We start from the raw sequence: 13383 nt of genomic DNA on the forward strand, positions 1-13383 counted from the left end.
TTTGGCGATAGGTGTTTTATATAGAGAGGTATGTTGTGTTGCGGTAATGTGGAAGAGTTGGAGTGTTGGAGTGTTGGAGTGTTGGAGTGTTGGTTATGCTAAGGATTTTGTGGTATTGGTTAGATAAAGTGCAGAATGAATTAAGGTATGAGAACTGTTTAAGTAAGAGAGCCTTGGAAATAGGAAGGGTTATAGGTATGAGGTTATAGGCGGTTATCTTTGACATGTGGTGGTGATGAGGATAATGAAAAGATATATCTAAGGATCAAGTATTAGTGAGTTACGAGGACGTAACATTTATCTTAAGAGGAGTAGGATGCGGCAAAGAGTGTTTGATGGTTGTAATGTAATTGGAAGTAGAGTGTTAGTGTAGTATAAAGGATGGATTTGTATTGTGGTTTATATTGTTAAAAGGTCATGGCCATGCTTGTAGTAGTGTGATGCTTAGGAATGTGAGAATATTTCGATAGTGTTGACAGTTGGATGATGATGATTATGAGTTCCATAGTTTTGGCAGTTGGATGATGATGTTTATAAGTGTGAGTAAACTTCGAGGACGAAGTTTCTTTTAAGGGTGGTAGAATGTAACATTCCGTTTGATGTTTATGAGTGTCTTGATATTGGATGTTCTATTGGATAATATGTTACGGAACTAGCAGCGTTTGTGGATAGTAGTTGGTAGTGTTTGGAGTTGGTGTCGAGGGAGACTATGATGTAGTTGATACAATATCGTGAGCCGTGTTGTGGAGGTAGGCATAGTTGGTGGAGTTGGTGTTAAGAGTTCATGTTTTGTAGGTTGGAGTTTTGTTTTAAGTTCTTAGTTGCGTTGTTGTATTTTGATATAGTTAGTGTATGTTTTGAGTCGGGTTGAGTTTGGTTTGGTAAGTATGTTTTGGAGTTTTATGTTGAGTTTTGTTTTTGTTGTTGTGTCGGGAGGGTGTCAGTGTGTTTTTGTTTTGTTGTGGTTTGAACTTCGGGGAAGAAATTCTTTTTAAGGAGGGAAGACTATAATACTACGGTTTTATGAGTCTTTGGCTACTCTATCGAGTGGGGTTTACTCTGTCGAGTAAGTACTTTTGACGCAAAACAGTAGTCTGCCTGTAGGGTACTCGATCGAGTAAGTTGGGTACTCGATCGAGTAAGTGCCTTACTCGATCGAGTAAGTGCCTTACTCGATCGAGTAAGTAATTTTACGGGTTGAGTTTTGACGGGTTTTGTTAATGATGCGAGATTAATATATAATGATACCGTCACTTTTCTTAAACCTTTTTAACTATTCTAAAAATCTAATTGAGAAGAAAGGAGTTAAGTAAGTTCATCTCATCGCATCATTAGCAAATCTCCAAGGCTACGTTCGTTGGATCATCTTGTTTTTTACGCCGTTGTGATCCTTGTGTCGAGGGTAAGCTTTTCATATAAATTTTATAATGTTTTGTTAAAGTTGGTTAAACCCTAATTGGGTGATTTGGGGGTTTCGGGTGATTTATGTGAATATGGTTGTGATTATTGTTGGAGTGTCCCCGACAATAATGCGATCACAATTGTCGATCATGATGATCACATGTTTAAATCTCATTTTTTAAGAATACGTAAGGGATGATTCATTTTATAGTCAACTGATCAACTTTAATCGGTAACGATTGGCTTGCTAGAGTTTGACGTTACTGTCGTGGGACGGTGGTGGTCAGTTGATCCCTTAAGGTCACACCTAAAGGATGATGCCCTAATCTGTAAAGTTGATTAATTGTATGACGATACAAGTTAATCAATTCCTTAAAACTGAACAACTCAATTTGTGAGAAAGAATAATTATCTTATTGTAATGGGATTAAATAAGATTTATTTTAGTAATAAAATACTTTGTTACTAAAATTGTTTATTGTTTGAGAAACAATAGAAATAAGAATGAATGGTTAATTGTAATTACAAGATCTTGTGAATTATAATTATATGACCCATTTTATTTATGTGATCAAGTATCACTAGTCAATTTGTTGTATATAATTTAATTAATTCATGAAATGATATTTATGTGATAAATATGCATTAAATTAATTAATAACATGTATCATACTACATGTGACATATTGTGTGACAATTGACAAAATAAAATGGTAGTCCATTTTATGTAATGGACCGAAATATTGGTGTGGAAGTAGTTAGTGGGTGAATTATTTTATGAGATAAAATAATTTAATCATGTCTAGCCTAAAACTAGCTTACACACCTACATATTTAGAAAAGAGAAAAAGGAAAAGTAGATGCCATATTTTGGCATATTGACTCCACTTTCACGGCACCTCCCTTTTTTATGTGATAAGATTTTTTCTCATTTTCTCTATCTTATCATTCATTCATTTACCACATGCAAAAGTTATGCATTATTCTCTCTTACTTTGTTCATCTTTCTCCAAAAATTAGGGAAATCATGATCAATTTGTTCAAATCAAATTACTAATATTATTAGTGTAATATATGAGTATTAGTGATCAATTTTAAGGTAAACTACTAAACTAATATCTAGCTAATATTATTTAGTAGAGATAAGGGATAATCTTGGGTGCAATCAAGAGGAGTGGCTTCTATACTTGAAGTCTTTGGAAGATCATCCTATTATTCATTATAGCTCAAGAACTAACAAGTACGAGATCTTGTTGGTGCCCAAAATGGCCGAAAATTTGATGGTGAGAAAACGATTTTCTCATCTTTTGTTATTTAGTTTGCATGCATAAGATCTTTAAGTTTTTATGACTAAAACTTTAAACCAAAATATGTGATATTTAAAATATGATTTCCAACAAGTGGTATCAGAGCATTATGGTTGTTGCATGCAAGATCGGGTCAGTTTTTCCGAGTTAATTTAATTAACATATAAAACTTGTTATTTAGGATTTATGAAGATAAATCATGAAATAATTTTGCATGTTAAAAGTTTCTGGTCCTAAGTGAGTTTTAGAACATTATGGTTTATTTATGGATTTTTATTGTTCATTTTATACATTATTGGCATTAAAATGTGATTTTTATGATAAAAATGTCATTTTTGGACAAAAAATAGCTAAACTTCGATTTTTCCAGTGGTTTTTGGATATGTTTTCACATATATTATCTACTGATGACCTGTTAAGTTTCATAATAAAATGAGTTGTTATGCTTGAAATATGGATTTTTCATAAAATCATATTTAAATGAGAAAATAGGTTAATATGAGTTATATTTCGAATCTGGTCATAACAATTTAGTATGTTGTCACATGCAATTTTACAAGATCTGTGTAAAATATTTGGCTATAATAAAGTCTTTATGCATGATTTATGAATTTTTGATGAAAAATCACATAAATAGTGACTTTAATTAGTAAAAATTGCTAAAACATACTTCATGACTAAGGAAAAACGTCACATGTTGCATTTTATCATATATTTCAGATATAAAAGTGAAAATTTAATAAAAATAATTTTTCTCATATTTTTATGGTAATAATTGATAAATCCGATAAACCGCAACATTGTTTTCTCGATAAATTTTAGAAATTTTAACCTAAGTTTTGAACATTATGAGTGTCATGGTATTTTTCCAGAATGTTCATGAGTTTAAAATTTCAAATTTCAAATTTATTTGAAATTTTTATGATTTAATTTGAAGTTTATGGCAAAAATTTTGTATTTTGAGTCCATTTATGAACAATATTTAGAAATATAGGTTAATTATTGTCAAATGTTAGTGGAGACTAATTTTGAGTCCTAATATGGTTAGTTTAATTAACTTGTACATAAATATGATTTTATGTAATTATTGTGATTTTTAAAAGGTTAAATCACGCAAATCTGTAAAAACCGATTAATATACGATATTGGCTCCTTAAAGGCGATTTAGCATAAAATTGGGCATGTTCATACATATTATAATGCTGCATTTTATTTATGATTGTTATATTTTAATTTTATGTAATTTTTTGAATTATGTAATTTTACTTAGTATGGCCTTAGTTTTAATTGGTATTACCCGAAATGTATGGGAGTATCGATTCGGTTTTAATTTATTGTGATCTCGTATCACCGTTTTGTAATTTAATATATTTATTTTTATTTTATTTACAAATGTATAATAGGAAATTATGTAATTTGTTATGTAATTTATTTATTCCAGAGATCCTTAAAGACGGTGCCACTCGAGAAGGCGATCCATTAAAGAAAGTGTTGCCTTGAAATGCGTGCCAAGACCGAAGTTCAAGGGCCCAAAGGAGTTGGTTTCCGAATATGTAATAGTTAATTAGATTTACTATTTTAGGAAGGCCATACTAGGATTCTATTTATGCTTTGCATTTTATTTATATGTTGCATGCATCGCTAAATCGCCATAACTAAAATATGCATTATCATTTTATCGAGTATATCGACCGTGTCAATTACAATTATCGTAGTTCACCGCTTTAGTTCACTTAAAATGTGATAGATAATAAATTGACATGACCTCTCGCTATATAAACAGTTGAGACTTAGCCTTACCAAAAAGTAGAAACCATGAAAACCTATTTCATGAGGGAGTGCACTCGGCCACACCGGGGTACAAACCTTGTTACGTCGGGGAAGTGGGTGATAAATGTCTATCCACCGAATTTATGTTAATGAAGGGTATTTCGGCACACCGTGCCCTAAGTTGATATGAGTTTGAATCATGGACACATTTATTCGAAATTTGGGTTGAACTCAACGAAAGTATTCACGACGATTTCCGGATGTGTTTCGGGCTAAAGATAAATATTAATGTAATTTTATCGACCAAGAGTTCTAAAAGTAGAATCGATTAAAGAGTTAATCCACCGAGTTATATTAATAAAGGGTATTTCGGCACACTGTGCCCCAAGTTAATATGAATTTGGATCTTGGAATCATTTATCATAGTTGGGTAGAGGTCACTATGGAAATGCTTTATTTGTTATTTACAAGTATTAATAAAATGATAAATGTTAAGTTTTCCACTATTCCGTTATCATATTGTTCTATTTCTTTACCACAATTCATATACGATATCATTTCGATTTTTGATTCAAATCTCCATTAAAACATCGTAACTAAAGACAAAATTTGAACTTTTCTTCTAAAAACCTCGTATTATCCATTGTAAGGATCTCTTGTGAAGAGTATAGATAAAAGTTATTCGTGATCAAAAGGGTTTTTTGATTCTTGACTAACATATCTACTTACAATGAATTGTTTCTCATATGCTTAATTGAGTTAAGTACTTTGAAACGTTACATCATTTTGGTAACTAGATTTGTTTGAAATCAAAATTGACCAAAATACTGCAACCACTTCAATGAAAGTTTTAAGACTAAACAAATGAATTGAAGAGTAGTCTTCACGAAATTCAATTTTGCTTCTCTAAGCAAAGACTCATTGAAATGAGTGGGAGCATTCTCTTAAACCGTTAAGAAAAGGATGAGGTTTAAAGAAACAAAATTAGAATGGAATTGATACAAGGTAATGTTAAAAGTAAAGTTATTGAGAATAACGATACTAAACCTATCAATTCCGACCGATAAAGTTTCCATTGTCTTAATTGTTGGACGCTAGAAAGGAAACTACCCCAAATTATTGTAGAATCAACAAGTTAGTTGTGGGACATCTAATGGACCTTCTTCTTTAAATGTTTATTTGATTAACATAAATTTTGCTAGTACTACTTCGTCAATATTAGAAACCGATGGTGGTTTTCATCATTGCATTTGATACATAGGATGATTAGAATATGACGACTAGCAACTATGATGTTGAGAGATATAGTCATTGTGTACTCAATCTAGTTTTGGGTTTAAAGTTGTACTTAATTATGACTATTAAGTGCATAAACTCTGAATAAGAATATAATCTTGTTAAGATACAAAAGAGGTTTCACTTTTGTGGCCCTATACACCATTATTTGATGTATGGCTAGTCCATTATCAAGGTGAATATATTCTAAACCAAACTAGAATGATACATCATGTAGATGATGCAAGACTCAAAATTGGTAACTCAATATTAAACCTTAAATTCTGGAATGATGAACGCAAAGAGTTATCGAGTACTCTTGAAACCATTAGATTGTTAGTCTTATGGTATATGTGTATCTTGTATTCAAAGCAAGATGTCTCGTGCCTTTTGGTTGAAAAGGAGATCGAGGTTGTAAATTATTGATCCAAAATAGGTTGATCATTTTCTTTTAACAACGATTTAAGTTGACGCTAATGTGTTCAATTAATAAGGTAAATAGAGAAATCTTTGAAGAAGTTCAAAGAGTTCAAAGAATCACGATTTAGTCGTGATGGGATTATCAAAGTGAAGACTTTGATATACGCCAAAGGAAATATGATATAGTATCACAAATTAATCTCTCTTTGCACACATTATGGGATAATGTGTGGTTGGATAAAGAAATCAAACGTTATTCGATATGGTTTGGACTTTAATCAAGTTACTTTGAGTTACTTGATCCTCTTGGGGATTTTATCATTTTGTCTAAATTATTTTTCCACTAAATCTAAAACGAGTCATATGAGATATGAAATGGTAGGGTACCATGTTTGTAAGTTTTCAAAAGAAACAAATGCTCATTTTTCCTTATTATAATCACGAGTACAACGGGTTTGTGGCTCGTGAAGCTGTCTTTCTAAAATACAAGTTTATTTATAGAAGACAGAGTGGGCGAAATTATTCAAAAGCCACAAAGAATGTTATGTCGCAAGAAACTGGTCTTTCTTGGCTACATGAGATGTTTTGTGTAAGACGTTGTTTCTTCAAAACCTGGGAGGTTAAAGTCATCATTTGTTGAAAATTATGAATTAGTGTTACTTTTAGAAAGCAAAGAGCTTGCAACTTACAAAGAAATTGTTTGATTCAAGTTGATTACTTTTGGAAAGTAATGAACATATGACTTACATGAGAGTGTTTAAGTCACAACTCAATACAAGGCTTATAGCCATGAAAATCCGAAATAAATTCCAAGTGAATTGTTAGATATCAAAGCTTGATTGGGGGCAAAGGGTTTTTCACCAGTTGAAATGCTTAAGTCTATTTGGATCTTCTTAGGGATTGTGTTTTATTATGATGATATACATATAGCGAGTGAATCTAAAACCCACTTCTTCAATTAGAAGGAATGTATTCAATACATGTCTTGAGTTTTGTAGATTCTTGCAATCCTAAGATAATGTGAAACTTAAGAGAGGGTCTTAAGTAGGACATCAATGAGTTGGAATCAATGTTTTGATCATGTTATAAAACTTTTCTCGATAAGTCGAGAAGTTGTGTTTATACATGAAGTTTAGTGGGAGTTACGGAAATTTTAATTAGTCTAATATGTGGATGACATATTGATCATTGGGAATGATTTAAGACTTTTGGAGAAATATAGTACATCTTTAATATCCAGATTTATGGAGATAAATCCACATGATATTAGCGTCGAATAAGAAGTCTTATGTTGATAAGATTCATGATTAGTTCAATCAAGTTGAACATATTTGATTGATTCCATTTGCTTCCGTTGTCGGATCAATTAAATAAGAAATGATGTATAACACTTCATATACTTTGAGTATGATGAATTGTTTCAAATCGATTTAAGTAATATTTACCATGTAAGCCATAAAGATTGCCCTTAAGTGCTTGCAGAAGCATTAAGGATGTAAAGCAAAGTGTTTTTGATGCAATTTTGTGTAAGGGTGTTACACAAATGACAATTGACAATTGAGATTGCGCATGGTTTCCGACAAAACCATAATCAAAACACATTAGGATGGTTAAGATACCATTGTGGCTACGTTATTTAAGAAATAGATTTTCTAGAATCGTTCTAGGCAATAAAGAACAATGAGAAATATTTACAACGGAAATTGAGTACACTTGCAATCATGGGATGTGCAAGAGGGATGAGTTCCGCACACTGAGAAAACAGTGGGAGCTATTTTAAAGGCAAGAAAGCCTATGTCTAGATTGGATCTAGACACGTACTCAGAAAGTTTTGTAATGCAAATGTATACATTACGAAAGGAAAACAAGTATGTAGTAAGGTTGAGCAGGGAGTTGCTAAGACCTACTTAGCAAGGCCTAATAATAGGCTAAACATGATGAGTCATGTCATTTCAATTGAATTGAAATGAATAACTACATACAAGATCAAATTAGATTATAGAATATGAAATAGTAATCAGGCATTGACTATTCATATGTGATAATCGCATTTGTCGTTCGAGTTTTTACTTTAAAAACTCTTTTCTTGTAATTTGTTACATCCAAACGGGTTGTATGACAATGTTGAACCCCGTTAAAGTGAACCCGGATTAACATGGTATTTGCCCATAGTCACTTGTATGAGGTGACGTCTCGAAGTGACTAGAGTGTGATGCGATTGATGACAAGTTCAAGTGCCATAGAGTCATGTGAGATGACTAGTCGATCACATAGGCAGACTGTTAGGAACACTTTGTCGGGCAGTGACCGCTTATAGAGTTCTGGCAAATTTATATAGCATGGTCGTGGCGAGAGCTACTATAGTATTCTAATGAGTCGATTCTTCTGACTAAAGACTGTTCGCCAAAGATGGCACAGTTTCAGATTAACTTTGATTTATGTTACTACGACCTTCGTAAATGGGGTCAAATGGGCATATTTTGGGTTATGATGGTTGTGGCTAGTCAAAGGGAATAGTGCGATAGGAATTGTCCACCCCCTTGTCAGGGTTATAAAAATATCTCAGGGCCACTCGAGGAGTATTGAACTGGAAATGCGTGGCAACGCTCGGAAGGTATCTATGGTAGATAATTCCGGTCAAATCAGTTATTCTCCAGATCATGGAAACCACTCTCGATATGATCACTTGCAAGTACGACCCGAAAGACACCTTGCATTGAGTGGGAGATAGTAATAGGACAAGAGAATTGGTGACGCACACTTGTCGAGGACAAGTGGGAGATTGTTGGAGTGTCCCTAACAATAATGCGATCACAATTATCGATCATGATGATCACATGTTTAAATCTCATTTTTTAAGAATACGTAAGGGATGATTCATTTTATAGTCAACTGATCAACATTAATCGGTAACGATTGGCTTGCTAGAGTTTGACGTTACTGTCGTGGGACGGTGGTGGTCAGTTGATCCCTTAAGGTCACACCTAAAGGATGATGCCCTAATCTGTAAAGTTGATTAATTGTATGACGATTCAAGTTAATCAATTCCTTAAAATTAAACAATTCAATTTATGAGAAAGAATAATTATCTTATTGTAATGGGATTAAATAAGATTTATTTTAGTAATAAAATACTTTGTTACTAAAATTGGTTATTGTTTGAGAAACAATAGAAATAAGAATGAATGGTTAATTGTAATTACAAGATGTTGTGAATTATAATTATATGACCCATTTTATTTATGTGATCAAGTATCACTAGTCAATTTATTGTATGTAATTTAATTAATTCATGAAATGATATTTATGTGATAAATATGCATTAAATTAATTAATAACATGTATCATACTACATGTGACATATTGTGTAACAATTGACAAATTGACAAAATAAAATGGTAGTCCATTTTATGTAATGGACCGAAATATTGGTGTGGAAGTAGTTAGTGGGTGACTTATTTTATGAGATAAAATAATGTAATCATGCCTAGCCTAAAACTAGCTTACACACCTACATATTTAGAAAAGAGAAAAAGGAAAAGTAGATGCCATATTTTGGCATATTGACTCCACTTTCACGGCACCTCCCTTTTTTGTGTGATGAGATTTTTTCTCATTTTCTCTATCTTATCATTGATTCATTTACCACATGCAAAGGTTATGCATTATTCTCTCTTACTTTGTTCATCTTTCTTCAAAAATTAGAGAAATCATGATCAATTTGTTCAAATCAAATTACTAATATTATTAGTGTAATATATGAGTATTATTGATCAATTTTAAGGTAAACTACTAAACTAATATCTAGCTAATATTATTTAGTAGAGATAAGGTATAATCTTGGGTGCAATCAAGAGGAGTGGCTTCTACACTTGAAGTCTTTGGAAGATCATCCTATTATTCATTATAGCTCAAGAACTAACAAGTAGGAGATCTTGTTGGTGCCCAAAATGGCCGAAAATTTGATGGTGAGAAAAAGATTTTCTCATCTTTTGGTATTTAGTTTGCATGCATAAGATCTTTAAGTTTTTATGACTAAAACTTTAAACCAAAATATGTGATATTTAAAATATGATTTCCAACAATTGTATGTATGTATGATAGGAGGAGGATTCGTTAAGGAGAGTTTATCGTCACTTATTGATCGCTCAAACACTTGTGTCTACCTCTTAATTGTCATATACGTACCGATACGGTCGTTTCGGCAGTAATTAGAGTACATTTGGAGTCCGGGTCAAAAAACCGTCTTCATTTTCTAAAACCGAGTCAAGATGTTCTGGAATGTTCCGGATGTTTCTACTCCATATTTTGCAATCTTTTAATCTTTGGCAAAGAATTTCCCGTAATATTCACACGAAATATTAAGGAAAACAAGATTAATCCGTTATTCCATAATCAAAACACGGAAATCTTTCTTCCGCAGGAGGAAACCACTTGGGAAAGGACGCAGCAAGTGTTGCGCCTCTTCCAAGAGACGCAGTGCCTGCTGCGCCTTTTTTTTGGGGAAAGTAAGTGTATATATTAATAAAATCCCATCATACAAGAGCTAACTAGAGATTATCAACTCTCTAGTTAAATACAATTTGGACACACACTCTTTATCCACTCTCTAGTTACATTAGTACCTATAACAAGATTTCTACCTCTCAAATTCATTAACAAACACTCCTTCACCTGTTTTATCAAAGCAACAGGAAGAGGAAGCCCATACTGTAACTTGCATCTATTCCTTACGTACCAAATGAGATACATAAGATGTGCAACTGCAGCAGCCACCACTTGTTGTTGGGGTTGGTGTCCTTAACAGTTAGTGCAAGGACTTATAAACCTCTAAAAGGATCAAAGGGCATACTTTGGTATTATTATCAGTTGATCCACGTTTATCAATAACGGTTGGCTTGCTAGATAAGTTTGACGTTATTGTCATACAGATGGCGGTGATCAACTGGTCCCTAAAAGTCACACCTATAGGATACGTTCGAGAGATGTGACGGTATGAAAATACTGTCATGTAGATGCCAAAATTGACTAACCAGTTAGTCCGAGTTATTTGACTAGTAATTAGTCAAATATGTGATGTTGAGATATAATATTTAATACGGATTAAATATCATGGGCTAAGGCGAATTAACCTGTTAATTCGTAAAATTAAATATACGTGATTTATATTTAATTAAATGTATATTGAATGTAATTATACAATACTGTTTTGTCGGACACGAATTAATAATTCAGCTAACCCGTATTATTAGCTGATGCCTTAATTTCCGATAACCGATAACAGTTTATAATCAGACCGCGTCATATACACTTAGCGAGTTTTGGACCGGACCGCGAGCTTAAGTGAAGAGGAAATTAAAAAGCCCATGAGGCTCCCTCCTCACGGTTTGGCCGAGCCATCCCAGGACATAAGGAGAGCTTCTCCTCTTGTCTAACCTAATCTTGATTAGTGAAAGAAATTAGGGTTTCGAAAAAGAATTTTCTTCTCTGGAGAAACCGAGATCTCACATCTCTAGCAAACTCACATCAGTTCTCCCAATATTGCAAGGCAATCGGAGAACACTGTTCTAGCACAAGGGCATATCTCGGACAAAGTCTTGGGTGCAACGATTAGGAGGAAATCGCTTAGATTTGCATTTCTTTACGCCGCAATTTAAAGGACCCGAGGTTGATTTCTATACACTTATCGTTTCTATTGTATTTTATGTTTTATGACTATAAATTGCATGTTTAAATTTACGTTATAGTCCTGCAATTAAAGGGTAGTATACGGATATTAACCCACACTTGTTTCTTTAAAAGGGAACGTTCCCTTAGCTTAATCCACCAGTCAATAATCCCGTGCAGAGGAATACTGACTTGCAGCCACTCCTCTAGCAACCTCACACACCTCTTACTGTAAGAGCACTGGAAGAATAAATGTTCAATGTTCTCTTCATCTGTATCACATAACAGGCACCTATTTCTTGCAGCAATCTACATCTTAATTAACCTATCCTGAGTGAGTAGTCTCTGGTGAGCTACCAGCCAAATAAAGAAAGCATGTTTAGGTAAAATCAACCTGTTCCTAGTCCAGTGATGCCAAAGGACATCAGCTCCATCATCAACAAGCCAATTATAACCCACCTTGACAGTATAACCACAGTTAGACTGTCTCCATTGCTCCTCAAACATCCAGGGCTTGAGTTGATTTTTAACAGCACAAATCCTGCGCCAAGACCAACTTGTAGAGATAGAAGGTTCATAATCAATCCAAGCTGAATGTTTAATATAAATGGAGTGCACCCATTTAACCCAAAGATGGTCAGTCTTCTTCTCAATCCACCACACGTATTTGCCCATCAGGGCAACATTCCATAAGTGCAAGTTCTTTAGACCCAACCCACCTTTCCTCCTGGGCTTACAAATCTGCTTCCAAGACACAAGTGCAGGAGTCTCTTTGGTTTCCTGACCATACCAAAGAAAAGCTCGATAAATAGCATCAATTTGATTAAGCACTGCTTTAGGGAGAATGAAGTGCATTTTCAATACTACTCACAATAGCTTCACTAATCCCATTAGTATAGAAATTTGACTTACCATTGTTCATCTTCAGCCCATAAGAAATAGAGAAGGTCTCAAATGCCCTCAACATAAGAGTAACAGAATGTAGGTCACCTCTGCTAAACATGAGCAGATCATCAGCAAAGCACAAATTAGTCAACTTCATTTTTGAGCATAGGGGATGATACTTGAACCCTTTATACCTATCAAGGACCCCTAAAAGCCTACTGAGGTACTCTAGGCAGACTGTAAAAAGCAGGGGGGAGAGGGGATCCCCCTGTCTTAAGCCTCTTTGACCCTTAAAAAACCCAAAGACTTCACCATTGAGAGCTAATGAGAAGGAAGGAGTGGACACACAACTCATGAAAAGCTCAATGCTAAGAGGGGGGAAATTCAAGGCACACAACATATCTTTGAGAAAGCTCCATTCAATAGAGTCATAAGCTTTCTACAAGTCAACTTTCATCATAATCCTTGGTGAGCAGACCTTCCTCTTGTAAAGCTTAATGAGATCCTGGCAGATAAGAATATTACCCACAATATCTCTATTTTGAATAAAAGCCCCCTGTGAAGGACTGATGATATCAGGTAAAATAAAGCTAAGTCTATTACACATCACTTTAGTGAGACATTTGTATATTTGTATTACAAACAGCAATAGGCCTAA

At 33.7% G+C, this 13383-nt stretch overlaps 1 long non-coding RNA gene across 1 annotated transcript; it reads left to right on the forward strand.

Annotated features, from left to right (window-relative positions):
- The first annotated feature begins 2339 nt into the window (after window positions 1-2339).
- Window positions 2340-4393, forward strand: LOC141658777 (uncharacterized). The gene is made up of 2 exons (XR_012549416.1): window positions 2340-2684; window positions 4150-4393. It is a non-coding gene; the product is annotated as an uncharacterized LOC141658777 (long non-coding RNA).
- The last annotated feature ends 8990 nt before the right edge of the window (window positions 4394-13383 follow it).

Source organism: Silene latifolia, chromosome 6 (assembly GCF_048544455.1).
Source record: "Silene latifolia isolate original U9 population chromosome 6, ASM4854445v1, whole genome shotgun sequence".
In the NCBI taxonomy this organism is placed as follows: Eukaryota; Viridiplantae; Streptophyta; class Magnoliopsida; order Caryophyllales; family Caryophyllaceae; genus Silene; species Silene latifolia.